Source organism: Pezoporus flaviventris, unplaced genomic scaffold, assembly GCF_033815535.1.
Source record: "Pezoporus flaviventris isolate CSIRO_AGI_PZ_B2104156 unplaced genomic scaffold, CSIRO_AGI_Pfla_v1 ptg000036l, whole genome shotgun sequence".
Lineage (NCBI taxonomy): Eukaryota > Metazoa > Chordata > Aves > Psittaciformes > Psittacidae > Pezoporus > Pezoporus flaviventris.
In genome coordinates, this window is record NW_026892584.1 from 13,105,212 (window position 1) to 13,130,733 (window position 25,522).

A 25,522-nucleotide genomic window follows, 5' to 3' on the forward strand; every position below is an offset into this window, starting at 1 on the left:
AGAATACGATACCACCCACCGAAACGAGCTCAACTGAGCAGAGAGAGCCCTTCCAGGTAACTCCCAGTTACATCCCCAGGCATGACGTGCTGTGGTATGGAATACCTCTTTGGCTTGCTTGGGTCAGGTGTCCTGTCTCTGCTTCCTCCCAGCTTTTCCTCCTCCCTGGCAGAGCATGAGACTCACAAAGTCCTTGCTCAGACTAAATATTTGAGCAGTAACTAAAAACATCAGTGTTATCAGCTCTGTTCCCAGGCCGAAAGTCAAAAACACAGAACTGCACCAGTTACTAAGAAGGAGAAAAAATGACTGCTACTGCTGAACCCAGGACAGCAGCAAAGCTCCCTTTCTGTCCCTGCTGTGCCTTGTTCAATTCTCCAGCATCTCAAAGTTTAAGCTGATGCTTTTCCGACAAACAAGACAGTTGTTGACCTAAATGTTAACGTCATATCCACGCAGAACAGGAACTTGATCCAGTCTCCCACAGTTTAGGAGTACAATAACAACTGGCCAGTTTGGAGCAAGCCCCACAATTGTTCTCAGAGAAATTGTGCTATTTGGCATAAAAAACTGTATACTTGGTGGGTAGAGGAAATAGAAGAGAAGGAAGAACATGCGAGCATGGCCAGCCACCAGGATGTTCTCTTGCAAGGTAAGAATCCATGCTGCACTCTTGGCCAGAGATGATCACTTGGATGTGGAAGCAGATGTCATTTATGCAGCTCTAGTCATGTTCCCATTAGAATTTAGATTTATTTGCATTACCAGATCCTCACATACCAAAACCAAAAGCACACTCATTTAAGCCAAAATGGCAATAAAAACACTTAACACAAATTTTGTAGTTATCTGCTTGGCTAAACCAAGAGCACTCCTGCCCTCCCTGGAGCTCTGGGTGTTTACACCACTTAAGCACCCGACCCTCATTTTCTTCTAGGGTCAAAAATACTTCTTCAATATGTCATCTGGAATAAAGCCACATTAGCCTTAGACACAGAGAACACAATATCATCTCTAATGTCTGCTATCTATCTACATGTCCTAAGATGTTTATAAGATACACTCCAATATTTCTGCTCCTTATTGTGAGTCCTAATATTACTCCCCTGAGAGCCCTGCTTTGCTAGTAGCAAATGCTTCCCAATGAGTTGTAAGATGACAATTTGATTTTAGAGAGATTTCCAACTGCTGTCATTTGGCATAAGATCAATTTGCTTGTTTGTTGTTAACTAAAAACACACACAAAGGAAAAAGGGAACAAGCTGCACCAAGCTACATGTTAACTCATGTTATTTAACATGTTAGTGGCTGCTCAGGTACTATACTAACAAGGAAGAAATACCAAACAATAACGTGATTACTTTTAAATGTACAGTTATAGAGGAAATCTCCTCAAAAAAAAAAACAAAACCAAAACCAAAAACCCACAAGCAAACAACCCAAGAACTTCAGGAGTGCTACCATTTCATGCAGCACCTTCTCTTCAAATACATCTGCCTTAATATGAAAGGCAACCTTTTCTTTATCGCATACTGAAGGCATCAGTAAAACTCAATAGCTTAGAGCTCCAAATCAGTAAAAGACACTTAGCTCTCCCTTTAAACATACACTTAATTACTTTTACACAGATGAAATGAATTCTGGGGTGTTTTAGATAAGTTGGTGGGGTTTTGAGCATGGTTTTTGTTTCTTTTAAAATGCAGTTATAAGAGTTACACCGTTATAGGAAAAGTGAACATCTTTGTAAAGCGCAGAAAAGCTACGAAATAACAACAGGGGTAGAAGAGAGGGACATGGGGAACAGAGAGAACATAGGAAACATGGAACTCTTCCTGTCTGAAGAGGAAAAAAATAGCGGTAAATAACAGAACGGTTCTAAAAAGAGAGCCTTTAAGCACTAATGAGTTTAAATACTTCAAAAGATGAGTCACTGGGGACAGACTCTCAATACACTGCCTTTAATTTTGATAGTACCTTGTTAAACTCATAGCCTGACATATTGCCTGCTAAAGTATGGTTTCAAAGCTTTTAACTTCCACTGCAAACTTCACTATGAAACAGCACCTGACATTTAGCAATGTTATTTTAGAATTTATTTTTCTTTTAATGTAAGTACAACAACTTCAGCATAGTTTCATCAATATTCTCATTTGGTTAATATCAGAGCTGGTTAATATCTTGCTCTGAACATGGAAGTAAACTAACAAAGCATGTGTCTTGTTCTCAAATTAAGGATAGTCCAGAAAATACACCACCACATTTATATAGTTCATCTTCTCAATGCCATTGATTTCAAACAGCAGATTACAATAATAGTCTCGATACACGCCACAGTGTTTAATGGTGATGTTTCACTGGCAAGGGAAAAGATTTATGTGGTGAATGGCTGGAGAGGAAGGAGAGAAATTTTCTAACATTGTGTATTTTAATGTATGTAAGCCTTTGAAAGCATAATACTGTTCTTAAAAAGAAGCATATAATCAATAATGTTTGGGCAAAGGATAGGAAAATAACCCCCTAAAAAATATCCCACCTAGTGCAATTATGTGTGCTCCTCCCATCTATCATTCTCATACTAAAAAAATCTACTTGTTTGTACTGCAAGCCACAGGTGAAAGTCTTCTCAACATATCCAAAATACCAAGCGATCCACTCCCTGAAAAAGCAATCTATCAAAGCAACTCCCACATGTCAATTCTTATTGCAGAAAATGCACAAGTCCATTAGAAAGGGTTTCAGCTCTTCTATGCTGCCATCTCCCATGTATCCAGATGTCAGTTTCTCTCTACTTCTGTTGACTAAGTAAAAAGATACCAAAAGCATGAAGGGTCAGAGGCATCTTGTCACCTAAACACAAATGGATTTAATAAATAAACCCAGAGAGATATAAAACCTGGAAGGTCATTATTAATTACACAGTTACTAAAAGTACAAGTCCCAGGAAAACCCAGATGCACCTCTGCTGTTTCAAAGGGCCTCTCCTCACAACAACATTTTTCCACCACCCACACAGCACTTCTGGAACATAGTAAAGTATATACAGTTGTGCAAGCTTTCAGCAGGTGCTGTAAGAGCTTTGCAGTGAAAGTAGGGATGTTATGGATGGATGCTCTCAATCAGACATCCAGAACATACTCTGAAGAAAAACTAGCTACCAGACAGCACAGTGCTCCTATGACCAGATCAGGTCAGGTCACTGGCACTGTAAATACCTTGCAATCCTACCTGCACTTACCTGGATCAAGACATAAATTAACTCATGCCTCTCATATACACTTTGTCCTTGGGTCCTCTCCCTACAACAGCCTTGTCCTTCCAAGAAAGCACAACCAAGATCTACTTTAATCAGCAGAGAGCCTCTTAAACATAATACTTTGTACTTCCAGATCCGTGTTCACAGGCGCTCCTTGGTGAGCTATGCTACCAGGAACAGGCATAGAGCAGCCTCACCACCTTCAAAAGAAGGCACCTCTAGAACACCACAGAGATGGGTATAGGCAGCTGAGCTTAATCTCTCATGCAAGAGGGCAGATGACACCCCACACAAGTGACTGGGTGCCCCACAGATCTGCAGTACTCTACCTGCAGCAAGCTACCAGGAACTCAGTTATGCAGTGGCTGGCTGGCAAACCCCATCTGCCTTCCTTCCTACAGGTTAAACAGGCAGCAAGTTATTTTGCCTGGACAGTACATCCTACTTTCCGCACTCACTATAACTCAAGGCTACCGCAGGACAAAAAGCATCACTCTACACAAACAGAACTGAGCACTACCAAAGGACCTCTGCCACTGTTTTTGTACTGGGGGGCTAGAGGGGAGCAAAAGCCAGCAGGAGTCATGTATGAGGGAAGCAAGGGGAATCCCTAAAGTGAGATGAACCTATTCTCCAATACCTTCACTGTAAAAAGTCACAAGGCTGGAAGCAAAGTGATCTTCAGCAGCACTCTCCACACTGCCAGGTACTTCTAACAACTTTCTGCAGGTGTGGGCAGCTCAGGCAGAAGGAGCAGCCACGGACCCCTCTCCTTGAAGGCTTTCAGCACTGTATGGCATGGAAAAGCAAGTCTTTCTGTAGGTCACATGCAGCCACATGCATCCTCAGAGCATGTGGAACCTATGAGTAGACTGGGAATCACCCAGACCTCTTCTCTGTCCTCCCTTCCCCATTCCCCAGTTCAAGACCACAACTGTATTTATAGCCACCTCCTCCCTTACTCACAGAACAATTGCAGCTTGAGTTCTCAATTTAGCCAGAGCAAATCAACATCCAGGTTTGCTGCCTTTTACACTCACAGGAAAATGTATACTATCTTGACAACAGCACTCATACAGCTCTGTGCAGAGTCATCCCTCATACACATGACCACCACACAACTATCTCTACTTCTGCTGGCTGCTGTGGCCTTTAGCATGTTAAACCGTTGCACATATCCTCATGCATATGTACAAAATCTCTGTTCCCACAGGTGTCCTCTGCTTCTCCAAGTCACGGTCTTCTACACAGAGGAAAAAAATATGGACCCAGCCTTCTCCCCCTCCCTTTTCTCTGTTCTTCAGTTATAGAATCTTTTTGCTGTCTTCAGTGGGGATGAGGTAGGGTGCATACAGTCTCTACACAAAAACGAATGACTCTAAAACGACAAGCAAAAGTGTGCCAAAGGTTCAGAGTTGCCTTGCTCATCTCACTTTCACCAGCTGTGCGTGAAGTTTATTTCACAAGCAGGCCTTGGTAGGCCACTTGCTTCACTCCTCTCCTCCAGGCTGACCTCTAGTCTGAGTTACTGCACCTGTAAACTGGGAACAAGCGGTAAGACAAAGTTATGAGGCACACAGCACCTCACTGAAATCCAGCATAACAAAACTGAAAAGCTCAGGTGTGACGTTTTGAAATTCCCCCCTCAGTAAGTTTACTCTCAACAGAAAAAGCACTTTGCATTGTGGTTTCACCTGAACACAAGTCTGTGACTACAAAAGCCTGAACAGGTAGTGTTCAACCAATGCTTCAGGTTGAACTAAACTGAGGTACAGAGTAACAACAGCCTCTTCAGAAAGGCAGACAGCCTTGGAGAAACCTGCTGGCTACACTGTCCTTTGATGCCGTTGCAGGTGGTGCCTGATGACAACAAGAGCCCAGGCACTGGGTGTAACAGCAGTAGGCAAGACAGTCAAGGACAAAGCACTAGTTCTGTCCTGAGTTTTAAAGCTATTCGTGTAAATTATTATCACTAAACTGAATGATGTATCTGAGAGGGCGACCAGCAGCTTTTTCGGCAAAGCTAATAGATGAATTTTATAATAGCTATTATATAGAACCTACTTCCATTTAGCATTCACAGGGTACATGAACTTTGTTCCCTCCATTTGTACAGTTCCATTGTTACTAGTACACACTGCAGATAAACAATACTTCATGATCCTTCTCTCACATAAAAAAACCCACATTTTCCTTCTATGCACTTGACAGAAAAGAGTAAGCCCAAAGAAGCGATACTCTATTTTGCTGTTTTCTTTAAGTTATACTACATTTCAAATGTACAGATTAAATCTGTCTTTACAAAGACCTTAGAAATAGCTGCATTTCTTCAAAGGCAGATGCATGGATAAATTTCTCCTCTCCCCATTTCTATGAATGGCACCTTGTGGTGATACAATACATTTATTCTTAACTTTAATGGACAGCCACACCAACTTGTTCCAGCTGAAAATGCATTACCTAACATCGTATAGTGAAGAAGCCTGAAAAATGGCATCTGCAAGAACAAAGCACAGAAAAAGCCTGATTCTGTACAGAACAAGCTCCTGGGGGTTGAAGAGGTGAAAGTGATGCACTATTCACACACTTTTCTATCAGGGGAAATTGATGGCATTTTGTTGACCTAGAGTACCAGTCAACCAAAAGCCAGTAGAGAAAAAGCAGAGGGAGAGAGGGAGAAATGAAGCATGAGCTGCAGCAGTCATCTGCAGAAAGAATTATGTCTGAGAAGATGGTCCCATCTTTTGGGGATGCCTTCCACAAGCTGGGCATCACACTGGACCATTCTCTGTTCTGTGCCACAGAAACCTTTCCTTCTTAAAAGGCAGCAGCTTGTAGGCAAAGCGTCAACAAGTGTGCAAGAAAAAAGGAACAGGACTGGCCCACAGGTCAGGTGTATCCCAATTGCTGACATAGGCGAACCTCTGAATTACATCACTAGCTCACGTCTATGCCTGTTATGCCCTTCCTATCTTTATCTGATTCCCTGATCTCCACATTGTAATATTTTTTTTAAAATATATGTATTAATGCATGCTAAATTACAACTTATTTCAAAGGTATTGATCTTTTCTCTCTGAAAGTTTGCTGCTAAAGCCCTGCTGTATTATCTGTCATTGTGTGATTCATTATGAACTGCTATCACATGCACCATGACCACACATTCGAGGTTGAAATGTGCAGAAAGATGAGACAACAGGATCACAAGAATAAAATAATCAGTTGATAAATATCTGGTCAGCATGCTCCACTTGCTCTCCCTCACCATGATGGTTTGCTGCTTTTGAGCAATCGATGAAGACCCACAAAACCCCTGCTACACAGACAACTGAACACCATGGCAGTAAGTCAGACACCAGAGCCTGAAATCCACTGAAACCTAATGACTGATCACCACCAACTCCAGTAAGACTTGGATCAAACCCAACTTCAAGTCTCACTAAACTCATTTTTATATAAAAATCAATAGCTCTTTACCTCCTCCCTCAGCTAGGAGGGAAACAGCAGAAGCACTTCTACAATCAGACTTACATCTTAAATAGGCTAAAAGAGTAAAGAGCTCTACAATAAGATTAATCAAAGTGAAGGAGTTATAATAGGCTTAAAAATGAGAGCACATTAATAACTGCTCCCTTGTGGTAAACAGAGATGGTAATCAAGCACAGATTTAGCAGAACTCTTTATCCATCGCTGAAGCAGAATTAGCTCTGTAGCAACATGAATGAGCAAGTGATTGGCCTGGACAGTCTTAGGCCAGGGTAGAAAGGCTCTGTAGAAATGCAATTCAGCCATCAAAAACTCAGGAGAAGAGAAAGACATTCCTCTCTCAGAAAAGAGATCACATTTGCTGGCTGTTTCAGTGCAAAGATCAGGTTTCTTTATCTGCCATCAAGACACTGCACTGCCAGCACCCAGCATGGGAAGGATGATATAACAGTCACTGAAATCAATCCTTTCTCCACTATTACTCCAAGCCTAGCACACGATCCCAGGCTCCAGCTGGAATTAGCCACGTTTCTTCAGAGCAACTCACTTGTGAAGACCAACTGATAGGTGTCCAGTTTTCTTCTTCTGTTCCTATGACAAAAACATAACCTGACAGTCCTTTGCTGCCTTTGTCTTGGGTCAGGAAATTTGCCTGGAGAAACTCACTCTCCTACTGATCTTCCTTTTGTCAGTTTAGCAGCCTACAATGCTGTGATGCTCTTTGAAATTTATCAGAAAAAAAGCAAAACAAAATTCTCATCGCTATTCAAAGTTATAATTTGTCAGTGAAGTGTTTTCGGAACTGTCAAGCTAAAACACTGAAGTGGGAGAGGAAAAAAGAAAGCAAGACCAGTTGTGTGCAACTTTTCACTAGATGTCCTGGTTGCACAGGAACATGCGACACCTTCCCTTTCTCCATCCTACAGACACTCAATATATGAACTCCAAATCCTAACTGTACTTATTACCTTCAGAAGCCTCTTGTCTTCATTTCATAGGTAAGAGGTCTGAGAGACAAATTGGTTCAATCAAACACTGAGTCTGAAGCTCAGCATTAAGCTGCACAAAACTGAGGTTTGATATAATTTATCTACCAGTTTTAGCATTTTTTAATTCATTTGAGGGAAAAAAAAAAAAACTGGATAAGAAGAAAGTGAAACCACTAGATTATGGAAGAAAAAGCCCACATATGAGATGCTAAAATAAACCCTCTGAACTTGGAAGGCAGATGCAGGGACTGTGAGAATGAAGACCTTGGGCCCACTGTAGGAGAGGAACTGGTTCGAGACCACCTTAAAAACCTGAATGTGCACAAGTCCATGGGACCTGATGAAATCCATCCGTGGGTCCTGAAGGAGCTGGCAAATGAACTTGCGAAGCCACTGGCCATCATATTTGAAAAACCAGGTGGTTTTCAGTCAGGTGAAGTTCCTGATGACTGGAAAGGGGAAATATAACCCCCATTTTCAAGAAGGGGAAAATGGATGACCCGGGGAATTACAGACCAGTCAGTCTCACCTCTGTGCCTGGCAAAATCTTGGAGCAGATTCTCCTGGAAGGCATGCTAAGGCACATGAAAATCAACAAGGTGCTTGGTGACAGCCAGCGTGGCTTCACTAAGGGAAAATCCTGCCTGACCAATTTGGTGGCCTTCTGTGATGGGGCTACAGAACTGATGGACAGGGGTAGAGCAGTTGATATCATCTACCTGGACTTGTGCAAAGCGTTCGAGACTGTCCCACACAACATCCTTGTCTCTAAATTGGAGAGACATCAATTTGATGGATGGACCACTCGGTGGACAAAGACCTGGCTGGATGGCCACACACAAAGAGTTGGGGTCAATGGCTCAATGTCCAGCTGGAGACCAGCAACGAGTGGTGTCCCTCAGGGATCGGTGTTGGGACCGGTCTTGTTCAACATCTTTGTTGCTGACATGGACAGTGGGACTGAATGCGCCCTCAGCAAGTTTGCCACTGACACCAAGCTGTGTGGATCTGTTAATACGCTGGAGGGAAAGAATGCCATCCAGAGGGACCTTGACACAATTATGCCAGCCTCATGAAGTTTAACCATGCCAAGTGCAAGGTCCTACAGCTGGGTTGGAGCAATCCCAGGCACAGCTACAGGCTGGGCAGAGAAAAGATTCAGAGCAGCCCTGCGCAGAAGGACTTGGGGGTGTTGGTTGATGAGAAAATGAACAGGAGCCATCTTCAGTGTGCACTTGCAGCCCAGAAAGCCAACCGTATCCTGGGCTGCATCAAAAGGAGCATGACCAGCAGGTCAAAGGAGGTGATCCTGCCCCTCTACTCTGCTCTTGTGAGACTTCACCTGGAGTATTGTGTGCAGTTCTGGTGTCCTCAACATAAAAAGGACATGGAACTGTTGGAACAAGTCCAGCGGAGGGCCACGAGGATGATCAGGGGGCTGGAACACCCCCCGTATGAAGACAGCCTGAGAAAGTTGGGGCTGTTCAGCCCACAGAAGAGAAGGCTGTGTGGAGAGCTCATAGCAATCTTCCAGTATCTGAAGGGGGCCTATAGGGATGCTGGGGAGGCACTCTTCATTAGAGACTGTAGTGACAGGACAAGGGGTAACAGGTTAAAACTTAGGGGAAGTTTAGATTGGATATAAGGAGGAAATTGTTTCCTGTTAGGGTGGTGAGGCACTGGAATAAGTTGCCCAGGGAGGTTGTGAATGCTCCATCCCTGGCGGTGTTCAAGACCAGGCTGGACGAGGCCTTGGGTGATATGATTTAGCATAAGGTGTCCCTGCCCATGGCAGGGGGGTTGGAACTAGATGATCTTAAGGTCCTTTCCAATCCTAACTATTCTATGATTCTATAACTTGCTGAAATCTTTACAGCAGGGCTCCTCATGCATTCTTCTTTTAACCAGCTCCAGGACATGAGAATTTACCTACATTGGCAAGAACTGGTAAAACAGCTAGGTAACCACTCCTATAGCTGATCTTCCAAATTAATAACAAGCTACCAGGAGGAATGCTAGCTGGACATTGAAAGCTCTGTAAGACTTGGACAACAGGGGAATTAATCAGTGAATTCAAGTGAGGGAAATACACCACAAACCCCAAATAATTGGCCCCCAGCTCCCAACTTTTTATTTTATATAACATGAGCTCCTATTTCAAAAAGCCCTTCTTTCTTCTAAGATTTTACAAAAATTTTGTTGCAACATGCTGACAAAACCCACCCTTCATTACTACTACAGTAAGCAGTTAACTGTCTAAGCAAACAGGAGCTTCTTCCAAGCACATTGTGAAGTCTTAGCAAATAGAATCTGTCTGACCAGCAGAAGATCCTGAAGCTGAGTTTCCTCCAGACAGCTATCACCACACTCAGCTAAATACATGTAAGCTACCAGCATGGGAACCCTACTAACTCAGCATCAGCCTCCAAAGTAAAATGTCTCTGGTTGCAAATGCTGCATCATCTCCAGGTACACCCTCTGTAACAGAGACAGCTGTGGCTCTAAGGACTATGCTTGGGATTCAAGTTGCAAACACATATACCTGTATACAACCATTTAACTGCCAGATGCACTCTTCAAGGCAAGTCTTAGGTCCTTGTATAACCAAAGGAAAGAAACAGCAAATCCAAAATCCATCTTGCGGAAAGCCCCGTTTGAGGTGAGATGAATATTCCTCTCCAAGTTCCATTTCTCCTTCTTTTTCCCCTGTCATCTGCAGAAGGAAGCCCTAAATGACTGCCTAGATGCTTAATTCTTAGGCAGCTTTAGTTGCACGGAATTAACATAAGTTGAAGGTTTCACTCTTAACCATAAAAAAATTGCTCCACAGCTGAGGCAGGCCCTGTAGCAGCAAAGCACTTCCTTGGCTGGAAAAGCAACTTGTTGATTTGGGTGGGGGGATGTTAGGGTATGGGGGAGGTGGCAGAGAGATAATAGGCAAAATACCATTTAGGCTCTAAGCAGAAAGACATTTTACTCTTAATAACCAGACTACTCCCCTCCTCCTCCAATGTAGTTTTCAGACTGAGATTCAGAATGTAAAAATAAAGGTCTTGGCCAATTATAAATACGAATTAAAGCACAGAGATTCCTTCATCTTCAGAGATTTTACTTATTACCTGAATTGCCTCATTTGCCTGATTCATATAATGAAGGTTTTCAAAACACCACTTTGTTCTTAAGTGATAAAAAAGCAATCACTATAAACAACATCCTCAAGTGTTGCTTCACCTACTAAGATTAGATGCCAATTTAGATCACAGGAAGCTGTAACACTTCAATTTCTGTGTACTATGATATTTTTACTAGGTTGCAAAGATTACCTACATAATTCTCTCTTCATTTTTTAAACCATAAAACTATCTTCTGTCATATTTATGTGATGCCTTGAACAAAGCTTTTCAAAACTAAGCTACTGGAGCTGGTTCACACTGCATTTTGTCTCGTTGCTTCTGTCATTTTTATGTTGCCCTTCCAGCACAGCAGAGATGATTGTACAGGGTCACAATTCAAATGCATGACTGTGAAACTTGAAGAAGGGTTTCCATAGAACAGGGTCAAACAAAACAGAAAGTAGATGAGAATTATAACGCTGCCTTGTTTCTGCACACAGGACAGGAAAATGAAGGCAAAGGGATTTATCCAAGAAAAAATATCTCCAGGTAATTGTCATTTTGAAGACATTATCATATTTTATGACAGTACTGGCTTCAGGCCTCAGAAAGAAATAAAAGTCTCTTTGAATGAGGCATAGAAGCCTATCTTTGACAAGAAATCAGCACGAGAATGCACCCAAATTACTAACATACAGTGCCCATGCAGACATAGCATTTCTAAAGATCAAGTTTCTTAAATTAAAACAGTGCTTTTACAGCTCAGTCTTTCATTGCTAGGAATATCAAATTCTCTATCAGGAATCCTTTCAAAAATTAATTCAAAAATCAAAACAATAGATTGAACAGGGCAGCTTTGTTATGGCAAAATAAAAGAGAGATGGGAAAGCCATAGACTCGTAACATCTTTCCTGCTGTCCAGAAAAACAAAAACAAAAACAAACCAAAAACAAAACCAAAAAACTCTACATTTGATTCCAGAGTAAGCATGGGAATTTTAGACAAAAACAGTCACCAAGAACCTGGTATATAAGGCATATATACCAGCACTTCATGCAGCAGCAACATACTTTCTTCATTTGGCAGCAATTTTCATTGCAAGTCCCTAACCCTTGTGTTGGTCTACCCTGCAGGCATTGTGGAAGCAGCTTTTTTCTTCCCAATAGATACACAGTTGATAAGTAAACCATTTGTCTTCCTTGATTGTAAGGCCTCATGAACTGCTTATGCTGCATTGCCAGCATCTTCAGAAGGATGATGCAACAGCATCCAGATGCTCTCCAGATAGCCTCAGAGAATCAACGCTTATGCCCCAAGGAAAGTCAATGACAAGTAGGTTCCTAAATCCCAGAGAGTTTTGAAAAAATCCTGTCCATAAAAATCAGTTGAGAAATTGTATTTTATTAGTTCATGGATTCATGCTTTGTTCAGCAAACAGCACAATGATGGCAGGAGCTTACCAGCTTTGCTGAGGCGAGTTTTCCTGGCAGAGATGGCTTGCCTCAATCTTAAAAAGGGGCTAAGTCCTTACTTTCTCGCTTTTACTGGAACCACAAGGTGTTGTATTTGCAGAGTAGTTGGGAGATGTGGAGCAAAAATGCTTTTGGCTTGTACATTTAAACATAGCTGTGCTCTAGAAAAATACTGTAGTGAACATTGAACATAACTTGCTGGCACAGACACTTTCTCTTCTGCACTGCACTGCTTCTGACACTGCCTGTATCACTGTCATATCCAAGCGCCTCCCAGCAGTGCACTAAGTGCTGCAGCTAATATCTGATGTTCAGTTTATTCTCTCTCTTCCCTGGGGGAGAATCATATTCACCACTGTATGAATTGTTTTGAGAGAGTATGGGTTTTAAACAGGTACAAACAGCTTCTTTTTGAAGCTGAAAGCATATGCCCTGAATGAAAGGCGCACTCGGGCACATCATGCGCAACAGAAGTTCATTTCACAGACTAGTGCCAATATCCTCCTCTCCCATTAAAAGTCTCTTCTGAATAGAATGGCTCTATTCTTTTGGAACAACATTCTACTGAACCAAAAGCCCAATCATTACCCACTGTCCTACCATAAATATCTATGGAAGATTTTATTAAACATACTAGTGCTGAACAACACCATAACTGTACAACTAAATCATTCACTGTTGCTTGTGAAATATTATTTTGGAATCCCTGAATAAGAGAAATATCAGTTTATTATCTGATACAGGATATCAGCCTTTGTTTCCCCTTTGTTTTGTAGACTCGTCTTCAGGTCATCTCACCAAATGCTTATACTCTTCTTGAACTAGAGCATCTCTTTTTGAGTTCCTTAGCAATATTCTACTTCTTGCTCCCATTTAACTTCCTCAGCTGTGCATACCTTTATCCTTACATCTGGTTCCCGAAACAGACCTGCCTAGAATATTTTATGAAATCTGAATGAAATTACCTTAATAATGTTATTTTGAAAATGCCATATCTCTACAGAATGATACAGTTAAATTTTCTTAATAGCTTGTGAACTCAATAGACAGAAAGCACTTCCTCCTTAGAAATGAGCAAAACGGATTAAACAATTCCAATAACACTGGAACAAAGAATTAATTATTCATTGCAGAACTTTTGCATAGAAAAAGATTGTTTTCCAGAGTTGTTTGAGGGTTTTGTTATTGTTTTTTGACAAGTCATCAAAATCTACAGGCTTTAATACTAAGAAATTCTCATTCACACACCAGAATCTTTTCTGTAATGAGGAAAAAAAAAAAACCAAACAAAAAAGAGCTATTTAAACAATATTCCTACAGATAGGACATAAGAAAAAACTAATCTGCTCTGCACAAAATATATTTCCTATAATCCCCTAGCAGACCTACAAACAGCAACCTATAAAGCAGTTCCTAACTTTCCACTTGTTGAAGTAGTTTTCTTCTCCATGAAGAGTTCAAGTCCACACTACCAGCAGAAAAGACAAAAAACAAAAGTCACAAGAAAAGAGACAATAGCATCCCTGCAGTCTTAACACTATTTCAGGTTTTCAACAATAAAAAGTCTTCTGAGAGCTAGAAAGTCACATTTAAGTCCCACATGTAGGTCACAGAGACAAACAGTTCTTCCTAAAAGAAATTAGCAATTAAAATTTAGAGATTTGATTTAACTTCACACAAAGAAATTTTCCAAAGAAGCACATCTGCCATCTCTGCTGTGCTGGTGGACTGAGATACTGAGAGTGCTAGAAGCACTGTCAGCACAAGAACCTAGAGATCCTGAAGGTCTAGAGCTCAGCCTCCATGCTGTTAAGTCCAAAGTCACTGAATAGGTTCTGGTGACAAGCAGATATTTTAAACCGTAGGGGTCCTGCATGAATAACCATCCCATTTTCATGGATGAAAAAATGGGTCCAAGAGCATATTGTTCTTCTCACAGTGCTCTTCTCTCCGATGAGCACCTCCAAGTCTCAGCTGAGGACTTTCCTTGAGCACCGCAGCAGGTAACAGTGTCAGCCAAGTGACACTGAAATGAAAGCAATGGAAAGGATAGAGATATAAATATGAAAGGAAAAAAAAGATTCCTCTTGGATTTTGATGAGTGCATTATATGACTGGGATCAAGGTAACTCACAAACACTACAACCAAACAGAACAATTCCCAGGTGGGACTTGCACCCAGAGACAAATTCTTGTACCTGTACCCACTTCAAGCTGACTTGTTTTGCCAAGCTGTCCTCTCTGCCACAGAGCCAGTCTGATTTCAGAAATGCTTAACACAAAAGAAGTTATACCCACATATAAATAACAGAAATGTTTTTTTTTTTTGCAAAATATTCAAAATCCCAAACCTCTGCAAAATGTAACAATAGAGTTTGCACATATCTTCTGGTTATGATGGCATGACAATCCACTTTGAATTGGCTCCCATGGTAACCACAACATTAAAGTCCCCAGAGAGCCATCTCATACACAAAGATTGGAAGGGATGTGTCCGGAGCTTTGCAGTTGAAAAGACAGAACACAAACTTGATTCAGTGCAGGGAGACTCTCCACAATAGTACCCTCCTTTCGGCTAACAGGATTTAGAAATATACCATTTCTTTCACTTAGGAATGGAATTCAGCTCTCATGTAATCTCCAAGACTAGAACATGCACTTCTTTTTAGGAACTAACCCTTGCTACACTCTTACACTGCTACTATTCTAATACAGCCTGTTACACACATACTTGCATCATTTCACTAGCAACTTTTTGTTCCTCAGCAAGACCCTGCTTTGTAATTTTTATAGTTAGGTTGGTGGAAGCCCAGGGAAGCCAAGGAAGAAAGCTGCACATTTTTCAGTCAACTGGAGATCTAGCTGCTCTAGAGAAACACTGTGTTGTGCGTTCTGCAGCCCAGGAAAAGTCCTCTCCCCTCCTTTCTTTGCCATACAGATGGCTCCAACACTCCTGAAAGCACTCATCTCTCATTAAACCCCCATTTTCCAATGGCATGCCTCATCTCAGTTTCAGCTCTCTCACTTACAGTCTTTTCCTAAGTGGGCAGTCTAAGCTGCTGCAGGATGACACAACATCATGCTCCCACAGCGCACACTGATTCAGGAGCAAGGGAATGAAACACATCTCTCCTACATCATCAGCTTGAGAAGATGAAGTGGTAACGACTAGACTGCAAGCAATGAGGCAGCACTTGCTGTTCCACCACATCACTGCACTGCTTACTGCCACACACATGGGTGTCCTTCTCATTTCCACCTGCTAGCAAACACATTTCATGTGGACTTGGTCTAAAAAGAACTCCGAGATCACCAAGAAAGGGAGTTGATTTTAAAACACCTTACTTACATTATGAGTATCTTTCTGACCTCTAGCTTGCTGTGAGGTACACACTGAGACAGGCATCACAGATTTTTAATGCAAAAAGATCTCTGCACAAGGAATATTTATCAACCTTTTCATGGAAAATCCCTTAAAATTCAGATAAACAGCTGCAGAAGAGGCACTTTCACAACATCCCACTGACAGATGCAATTCCATTAGTGTCCCTACTTTCCAGCCCACTGTAATTCATTATGGTTTCATAATTTGCAAACTCAGACTTTAGCAAGACAGAAAGAGGCAGGAAAGTAGTTTGAGCGAGACCTGTAACAACGAGAAGGAAGTGTTTTTCATGAGAAAGACCAGGAAGCAATGATTCATTCTTTGCCCCAAAAGAGGTTATATCTCTTAGCAAATCAAGCCCTTCTGTTCATCTTCCAAACATATTTTGGCTGAGCTTATAAATTCTAGAAAAGAGGCAGGAAATAGCAAATTAATTATAGTATAATTAAAATGAGAGTAGCCTAGAAGTTCTTACAGCTTTTATTTAAGGCTTCTGTTGAATATAATGGCTGTTTGCCTATTAATGTCTAAAGTTGTTCTGCTTAACATTTATAGAATTGCTTGTAGATGAAAACAGTGTATTATCTAATCACAGAATCAGAGAACGGTTTGGGTTGGAAAGGACCATCCAGTTCCAACCCCCCTGCCATGGGCAGGGACACCTCACACTAAACCATGTCACCCAAGGCTCTGTCCAACCTGGCCTTGAACACTGCCAGGGACGCAGCATTCACCACTTCTTTAGGCAATCTGTTCCTGTGTCGCACCACGCTCACAGTAAAAAACATTCCTCATATCCAATCTAAACTTCCCCTGTTCAAATTTAAAACTACTACTCCTTGTCCTATCACTACAGTCCCTGATGAAGAGTCCATCCCCAGCATCCCTATAGGCCCCCTTCAGATACTGGAAGGCTGCTATGAGGTCTCCACGCAGCCTTCTCTTCTCCAGGCTGAACAGCCCCAATTTCCTCAGCCTGTCTTCATACGGAAGGTGCTCCAGTCCCCTGATCATCCTCATGGCCCTCCCTTGTTCCAACAGCTCCAAGATTGCTACAAACACTACCCTTCCTTTGCGAAAGTATTTTCAAGTAGATGAGCCGGATAAATTTACACAAGCAACAGGGATTTTTGATTCAGTTTCTCAGAAGTGAGAAATAGAAATTAAAATTCCTGCCCATTTGGCAGACTGCAGGGCTCTTTCTGTCTCCCTCTCTCTGAGGGGAGAGACATTACAATGACATGGTAATTCACACAAAGTGAATTCAAGTCCTAAATGTATCAGCTATTTTACATCTGGTTCCTGTTATTTTAACTTCAGAAGCAAACTTGAAAGACAAAAAAAAAAAAACAGAAAACTAACACCCCCCCCCCAAAAAAAACCACCCAAAACAAAACAAAAAAAAACCACCACCAAAACTGTTTCTGCTGATTGCTTATACTTCCCTATAGTTCTCTTCTCTCTAGTTCTAGTTTCTCATAACTATCACCCAGGTTATGTAGAGGATATTACCCCAAAACAGCAAAGAATTTAAGAACAGGAATATTTCCAGTGAAGGCAAAGGCTGTAATGGATCAAAATGCTTTATTTGAGTACATCAGCTCCTACTTTATACCATAATTTCTCTGCTGAAATACTCTTCCAGTTTCATTATTATGTCTGTTGTAATAATAGTATATCAGGCACAGAGCACATAACACCAACTTGGGATTCCAGTTCTATCTTCCTAGGGGTAGCTTCTCATACATCAACTATCAGATTCTTCTTCCTCTAAACTTTTGCCACAGCTGTTAACAATTGACACTGGGCCAGTTGCCTCTGAAGAGCAAGCTGTCACAGTGCACAAGCAACATCCTGTCTGCCTCAGGGATAACCAGAAATCTAGCACTACACCACTTTATAAAAACAGCCAGTCTGCGGCTGCTCTCTGTCCTCAGTAAAGTCATGATTGCCCAAAGCAGACCTACCATCAGGTAAGTCAGGAGCAGGCTCTCCTCAAGTTAGATGGCAGCAATCCTACTCACTTCACTGGTATGTGCACTTTCAAATCAGAACAGCATGCAACTTCATATGACCACAGACCTATCCAATGCAGCTAGAGAGCAAGATCTGCAAGAAAGTTAATGGGTTTAAAAGAACATGTTAGTCACTAAAATAAACACTGCTCAAGGAAATTCCAACTGCTTTGTCATGTCTTGTATTGTGACTGAAGATCACATGAACTAGGAAGAAATGGCATTAGCAATGCAACATTCAAGAACTCAAGAGAAATGCACAATAAGACAGAAGGGTTGCTCCTGCTTCTTTGCTGTGTTTGATACTGGCTGTCAGTACTTCCACACACTCTGCTCTCTTGTACTCTTCATCCATCCCACACCAGTAACCAGCAGGCAGGCCAGGAAACATCACCTCTGAAACAGAAAGGAGAGAAGTAGGGGCAGGGAGGAAATCCTACAAACTCCCCTGACACCTTCTTTCTCAAAGTCATATTGCAACACCTCCACACCAGCTTCTCGCTCTCCTTCTTTAAAAAGCAAAACCAAAAAACAAGCATTACCTCTGCCTGGGGGTGTCAAGGAAATAAACAATCTCACAGCTCAAGAGAAGCAAGATATAGCCTCACTTTGAGCTTCCTGTAGTCAATCCTATAGGAAAGGGACCATAGCTAACACTAGATAGATGCTACTACTACTAGAGCCCAGATCCCTTTTACCAGATCTTCACAAGAGACACATCCCAGTCAGACATGAGAGTGGCAGATTCTAGGTACCAGTGCTAGCCACCACAAAGCTCTGCTTTTGGCTCTCCAAAGCAGAGACCCTTCTTTCCTTCACTGCACCTCACTCCCGCTCCCAGAAACTCTCTTTTACATGGCTGTTTGCATTCCTGTTTTATTAAAATTAACATCTTCCCCAGAACAAAACTCCACAAAAAAAGGGCCTTGGTAAAGAAATAGTCAGCTACTAGCATGGGACAACCTGATGGGCTGGAGAAATACATCTCACCCATGGAGAATCTTCTAAAGCCAAACTGCAAGTTCACCAGTCAAGCAGCAACACAGACATCCCAAAGCCAACAAATATCTGCCTCTACTCATAGTTCTCAGGTTCCTCTATATTTTCCTGTTACAAAATTGTACAGCGTTTTCCCACAAGGGAAAGGAAGAAGAATCTAGAAATTGAAGGAACATATTAGTGAATAAATAAATAAATGCAATGGGTTTTGTTGAACAACTGAGGCAGAATTCATGTATTAGTGATGGAATAACAAGGAACCAAAATATATCAGTGCTCTTCAGAAAGCAGGAAGACAGCACTTATCCTCTTTATTTCAGCTTGTTCATTTAATCTTAGGCAAACAGGAGCTTCAGACATTTTTCAAGCATTTCATAAAGTAATAACATACCTAGTAAGGAAGCTGTTTTACATTAAATAAAAAAAAAAAAAACCACAACAAACAGCCTGGACTTCCTAGCAAAAAGACTTAAGTACGAAAGTAAGGGGGCGAGGGCAGAGCAAGAAACGGGATGTCCCATACTGCAAATTAACACTATTACATATTTAATACAGCATGAGATTTTTATATGTAAACCCATAAAATTCTGAAAGTCTAACAATCCTCCTGCTTTCCTCCTTTCCTAATCATTCCCTGCTGTGATGCAAAGGGGAAGACGGCACCCTACAACACCCCACCATCTAGTAAGGCTGTATTCCTTTTCCAGAGGGACTGTATCCCCATTCTAAAATAATATGCCCTGTAGTTTATTAGGCTCTTCCTATCAAAAACCAAAGCAAAATCCCACACTTTACCAAAGCCAAGAATAACAAAGATTCCTATATGTTAGAGTCTGTACCCCTGCATGTCCCATAAAGCTTGCAAGGGAGCAGACCTGTCTAGGTTAGGAAACATGTGGATCCTGCAATTCCTGAACTGTTTCACTGGTCTGGTGTGCTGTACACATGTTGCCTGTTGTTCTGTGGCCATGCCAGTCAATAGTCTAGAAGAAAGGAAAGTGGTGGTTGATATCCATGAAAATCAGAAAACATTCTTTATCTCAAGGAAAGAGGGAGAACTTTACTTAAGGCAGTGAAAGAGAACCATCACTCACCAAAACAGCTTATAAACTTCATTGATTAAAGCACACAGTCTGATCGTGGTGAGAGTTTTGAATGAGAAAATGTTTCCCCCCCCCTTCTGTGCAAAACCACAGTCTAAAATCACTCATCATTACCACAGCAGAAACAAAACAAAGTTAAAATGCTGACAAAGATGCTGTTTGAGAGCTTCAAGTAACTGCAGCCTCAGACCTATTCCTTAAAGCCAGGACTGTATTTTCAAAGGGGGGGGGGGAAGTCACACCACACATTCACAGAACATGGTCTGAAGGAGAGGCCAAACTTTGAGTCACCTTTGTCCAAACCAGACAATGACACTCATACCTATTAGGTTTCCCGTGCTAGCACCAGTGCACTGAAGTCAGTTTTTTCACAAAGCTAAAGGACGCAAGAGGAGTACTTGGGTTGGAAGGCAGAACCTCCACCTTCTGACAAAATTGATTACAATTGGCTGACAGAGTCAAACATCATCAGCATGGGGTGACTGTCTACAGGTGCCTGACAACCTCACACACAGCATAATCATGTAAGCTCTTTTTTTCAAGTGTATTTTCCTAAGGAAACATGAGAGAGACAGACATTTTCACTGGCACTCCAAGAAAAAACAGTTTAACCTGGCACCCTTCACAAGTACTCAATTGGTTTCCAATTCAAGAACAGAAGAGAACAAATGACCATCAGAGTCTTAGAACATGTCTAGTACTGTGCCATCAAATAGAAATGAGGGGAATCACGCTACAAACAGCTCTGCTACAGGCATCCAAAGTCTTCCTCTGCCAACACTTGTCCCACAGGACACTGTTGGTTCTTATCAAAAGAGCCAACATAGTAATTGCAAGACAGACAGTGGATTTGAACGCATGTACCAAGAGAATTTCCTGCAGTCAAAATCCACACACAAAACCAGGGGCTGACATACAGATATACGAACACATACCAGACTACCAACTGGTCTAGCCTACACAAACATAAACCAAAGCACAAATTCGGTTCTGCAACATGCTAAACAGAAGTGGATGGACAAAAGCCACCAAAAGGCTGCATTCTGAAATCCAACTTTACACAGAAGGTTAATCAGAATGAGTAAGTGAAGGAACATTTTCACTTCGGTGTGTGCAATATTCCCCAATGGTTTAGTCAATACAGCAAGAAGCCTTTAAAGATCTGCCTTAGAAGCTGAACACTTCAGAGAGCAAAATTAACTTGGTGGTTAGCTTCCCTACCCAAAGAATTATATTAGACAATTATCTACAGATGTCAAAAATCAGGCCAACATTTCAGGGCCACAAGGGGAATAATGCAGTGATTGCCAAGGAAAAAAAAACAAACAATGGCTAGGTGTTCATATTTGTTTGAGTCATATACACAGCGGCTTTCATAATGAATACTAATTTTGAGTTCTGCTTTACAAGGCATATTCCTAAAAGGAACTTGTTTTCTAATTATGAGCTCCAGTGACCATGCACATTAAACAATGAAAACAAACAGCAGTAGATATTAACGTTGTGACAGTCCCATTATCTCTCAAGCAATGCATGAGGATAAAGCTGTTAGCCATCCTCATAGGCAAAATTTACTTGAAATGTCACTTCTATCCACATTCCAACAGCTGTCAGTTTATTCTCCCTCTATCCATACCAAAAGGAGGCAAGTAGAGAAAACTGAATTAAAGATTAAAAACCTTACTTACTAAGAATATCTATAGTTTAGAGATCACATACTTGAAGTGTTCTCGCTAGCTTTTTAAAAGCAAAAGCCTGAAACAATCACCCTTAAAAGAGATTGGGAAGCAACCGGAAGTTTTTCTTTCATGATGTTGTACTTCGATGAGATTTCTGGCTCACTGTCCTCCTAAAATGCAGGGGCAGCAAAGACTTGCTTTTCTAGATTATGTATTCTTCCAGCATATGAGGCACTGTTATTTTGCCACAAAGCATTTAAGGCATCTAACAGTCCTTCATCACCTCCCTAAAAGCTTTCATTGGCAAACATAGCAGTACTGTATTTCTCAGCTGAACAGCTTTAAGTATCTTCCAGATGTCACCTCAAGGCCCAGCTGAGTCCAACAAGCAAAAGGAGAAGTTTGATACTCAAGAGCCCCAGCATACACAGCTTCCTAGACAGGGTTTTATTTTCTATTTTACTAGATGCACTAAGCAGGAATGAGAAGAGGCATGATAGTTCCCAAAGAGATTCACTTACAGCTTCAGGCTTACAGGTGAATTTCAAAGCCTAACTATATCACTGAAAGCAAGAAAACAGCACCTGATTCAGAACTGGCAGGAAAGTAAAAGGTGCAGCCTATGGTAAAGTTAAAACACCCCCTTGTAAAACAAACCCATGCTACTTAATAGTGTTGAGCCTGCTGCATTACTGTTCTCCAAGCACCACAAGTTACTCCAGACAGACATAAGCCCATGAATGGAACAAAAGCCCAGAAGTCTCAGAAATAAAACCTACTGTTTTATCAGTAGCTTAACCTACAGGTATTTCCTAATGCAGCTTTCAGCTTAAACATGCAATAACTTGTACAATGCCACTGTCACAGAACTGAAGCCAAAGTATAAAAGTAATAGGTACAGGACTGCACAGAGAAATCACAGACTTCCCAGGACATCACCTGGAAGACACACATAGACAATATAGGGGTTATGTCTGGAAGATATTCAAGTTATCCCCATACAGTGCAAGTAAGAGACTTGCACAAACTGGTCATTTCAGTTTGTGGAGCAGGACTGCTCAGTTGCTTCTCAATATCCCAAATGTTGAAGACTAACCTCTAGCAAGTCTTCTAGTGATTAAACAGAACAGATTTTCAAGGGCAATAGCATGTGATGAAAGAACATTCAGAGACAAGACTGCATAAGACTTTTTGCCATCTATGCACTGTTGCACCTTCTTGCCGGGGTAAAGGATGCAAGTTGGCCCTCACCGTAGTCAGAATTCCTGACTAAAGGCACAAATAGCAGTAATACAGGCAAGACATTTAAACACAGGATTCCTGTGCTGATTCATATTAAGCTAGGACAAAGAATGACGTATGTCCTACATAGCACATTTCAAAAGTTTCAAACAAGACATCAAATTAATATTTATTTCAATAAAAAAATGTAAATTTTTAAATTGAAATATATTTTTTTTGTTATTCCTATTGTAGTTCATAAGAGATGCAAATTCCCATAATAAAAATGCTTTATACACTTCCAGTGTGTGAATCAAGAAAGATTTGCATATATTAGACTGACTCAGAGGTGAGTTCAACTAATGCCAATCACATGAAAAGTTAACCATAGGATCTACTCATTACACAATAGCAGGGACCATGCAGTAAGAGAAACATTTTGACCTGTCATATGACACTCCCAACATATACAGGTTTCTTTTTCTGTGTAAGAACATAAGCGTAACCTAGCAACAGCTACAGCCTGTACTCTTTCACATGCATCTGACCCCAACAAAGTACATATTTTGTCCCAAATTCTAACAGGATTTTCCTGAAGAAAGCTGTAAAAGAGCAGTGCTCCCAAAAAAATTATGAATGACACAAATATGAAGATACTAAAATTGAGGAATATATTCCAGTAAATTAAAGAGTTTGCTAATTTAGTTTCTAATCTAATGTTCTCTTGGTGCTCAATATATCCACAACCCAGCTTAGCTGATGGCACTTCATTTAGAGTCCAGGGTTGCAATTCTGCTTTTTGTCTTGTTTCTTCCACTCAGGATCCTGAGCTCCATCTCATAATCACTGCAGCCAAGGATGTAACCAGCCAACATATCCCCAACCTTCCCTCTTTTTAAGTATGCAAGCAGAATGTCTTCCCCTTTCGCTCTACACACTGCTGGTTCACCCCACTTCCTTTCCTCTCACCTAACCCCTTGCATGCACATCTCAGACTAAGCATCAATAGCCTTACCCAAGTTATTCCCAAGCTGTCTAAATGCTGCCCAATAAGAGCAAATCTGTAAAGTAAGTTGTTCTCAAGGGCCCCCATCAGCAGCAGCCTTTTGGGATGGGGTACATTGGACTAGACTATGAACATCATGTGTGTTCCTGGAACACAGCTTACAGTTTAGTTTTATCCAAAAAAGGAATAAAATACACACTCTTAAGCTACTCCATTATTCAAATTTAAGTGCAGTAAGGTGGAACAATCAGGAGAATTAGCTTCAAAAAAATGCACTCCTAATGCAAGTTAACTGTCCAACATTGGTACACAAACAGAAGTCCACAGTTTAATTCACACTGTATTTGCTGCAAAGGGCCAGTACTACACACTTGGAAGCTGCAAGGGGCTCTGCAGAAAGCAATGTGGGCCCAACCTGAACCCAAGGAAACCTTCCCCTAATTCCCAGAAGTATTTTTTCAAAGCCCCCAAAACACAGAAGGCTTGGCATCTCTTCCAAAATGCTTGCTTAAAAGTGACTGAAAGAAATTATACCAAGCAGTATATTTTAATTGTTCCACCTCATGGCATCTGAATTATTGTCACAGAAGTACTTGGTTTTGAAACACATTAAAGGGAGGCAATCAAATGAGAAATAAGCAGGTGCATTAAGTGGAAATCAGGCTGAATAAAGATAAATCTTTGGCCACTAGTCCAGTGTTTTACTTGCAGCATTAGCCAACACTTCAGCAAGCATAAAGATGTATATGCTAATATACAGTCTCCTGTTCTCTAACCAGATATATTGTTTAGGCTCTTTACAGGAAATTCTGCCAAAGGGCTTTAAGGTAAATGCTGTGTTCTCTGTGTGCAATCCGACTAGACAAAAATTAACATTAATGTACACTTTCCTAACTGTGCAAAGCTTAAGGTTAGTAGGAAAAGTATTTTCATATATGTGTCTGGGGCACAGTTTGTGTTCACATACACAGTGTTATACAGCTAACTGAAAATCAAGTACCTATTTCCATGCTCAAAGGTCAGGTCTTTAAGAGTTCTATCTACTGGACACTTTGTACAACAGCTAGATTCAGCATGCAGAGTGCTTCTTAAGTTACACACTTGAATAAGAAGATCTGTCTCTGAAAACTTACATGGCTCAATCTGGTGGGTTGACCTTGGCACATAATAACAAATGCCCCGCTCCTCCTTTCTCTTAGCTTTTATTGCTGGGCAGATGCCATGTGGTACAGAACATCCCTTTGGTCAGTTTGGGTCAGCTGTCCTGGCTATGTTCCTTCCCAAATCTTGCCCACCCCACAGACCCCACACAGGAAGGGGAATGTTGGACAGACAGCCTTGATGCTGTGTGAGCACTGCTCAGCACTAGCAAAAACAGTGATGTGTTATTCAGCACCTTTCTAGCTACCAGTACAAAGCACAGCACTATGAGGGCTGCTGTGGGTAAAATTAACTCCGTCTCAGCCAGACACAATATAATCTCCACACCTAAGAGGTCCCTTTGTGGTCATGATGGTCCTTTGTGGCTGAGCTGGCTGATACTCACCAAAGCCACTCTATCACTCCTGCTCCACAACTGGACTGGAGAGAGAAAATGTAACAAAAGGCTCATGGATGGAGATAAGGACAGGGAGATCACTCAGCAATTACCATCATGGGCAAAACAGTCTTGACCTGGGGAAAATTAATTTACTACAAATTAAATCAGAGTAGGATAGTGGGAAATAAAACCAAATCTTCAAAACACCTTCCCTCACCCATTTTCTCTATCTCCTCCGACCAGCAGCACAGGGGGATGGGA

The 25,522-nt window shown here is 41.3% G+C and overlaps 1 protein-coding gene across 1 annotated transcript in view; it reads right to left on the minus strand.

Moving 5' to 3' along the window:
• Window positions 1-25,522, minus strand: part of TSPAN4 (tetraspanin 4) — a 488,804-nt gene that overhangs the window by 442,989 nt on the left and 20,293 nt on the right. The gene's annotated exons all lie outside the window — the stretch shown is intronic.